The sequence below is a fragment of the Galeopterus variegatus genome, unplaced genomic scaffold, assembly GCF_000696425.1.
Source record: "Galeopterus variegatus unplaced genomic scaffold, G_variegatus-3.0.2 Scaffold5551, whole genome shotgun sequence".
NCBI classification, from domain to species: Eukaryota; Metazoa; Chordata; class Mammalia; order Dermoptera; family Cynocephalidae; genus Galeopterus; species Galeopterus variegatus.
The window spans coordinates 99,625-100,394 of record NW_007731662.1 but is presented as its reverse complement, the minus strand read 5'-3'; positions in this window follow the sequence as shown (position 1 = coordinate 100,394).

Genomic DNA, 770 nt, shown 5'->3' with positions numbered 1-770 from the left:
CATTCAATTCTTGATTTCTCAGGTATGAGTATGATGATAAAGCTCATTTGCACTCCTGGAACCCTCTTCCTTAGCTGTATTTTGTAATAGATGTGATAGTTACACCAGACAGTAGTTTCAAGATATATATTCACATCAGTAGAACTAAAGAAATAGACATGATATATTTTATGAGGAATTTCAGAGAAGGAAGAAAGAAAACCATTTATTTGGCATCTGGATAGAGTAAAAAATATGGCTTTGCATCAGATAGATTTCATGACCTAAGTTGGCCACGCAATTTAAACTCTTTATGCCTCATGTTTAAAAGAGGGATAACAACACTTCATAGGGTTTTTCTGAGAATTAAATATGGCCAAAATACATGAAGAGATGCTCAACCTTGTTTAATCAAGAAAATGCAAAGTAAGACATAATGAAGTATTATTTTGTACTCAATTGATTAGTAAAAAACTGTCTGATAATACTGACATATAGATCAATGAGATCCCCCACACATTGTTTGGAAATATATGAACCTGTACAATCATTTTGAAAAAATAATTGTGCATTTTCTTGTAAAGTGTAACATTTATATAACCTAAGACCTAGCAACCCCTCTCTTACATAGACATCTAAGAGAAACTTGAGCACCTGTACACCAGGAAAAATATTCATTGCAGGCCTGTTCATAAGAGCAAAACCTGAAAACAATTGACAAGAATTGGATAAATAAATTGTACGAGTATAGCCACACAATAGCCTATAATACAGCAGTGGAGTTAAAAAAA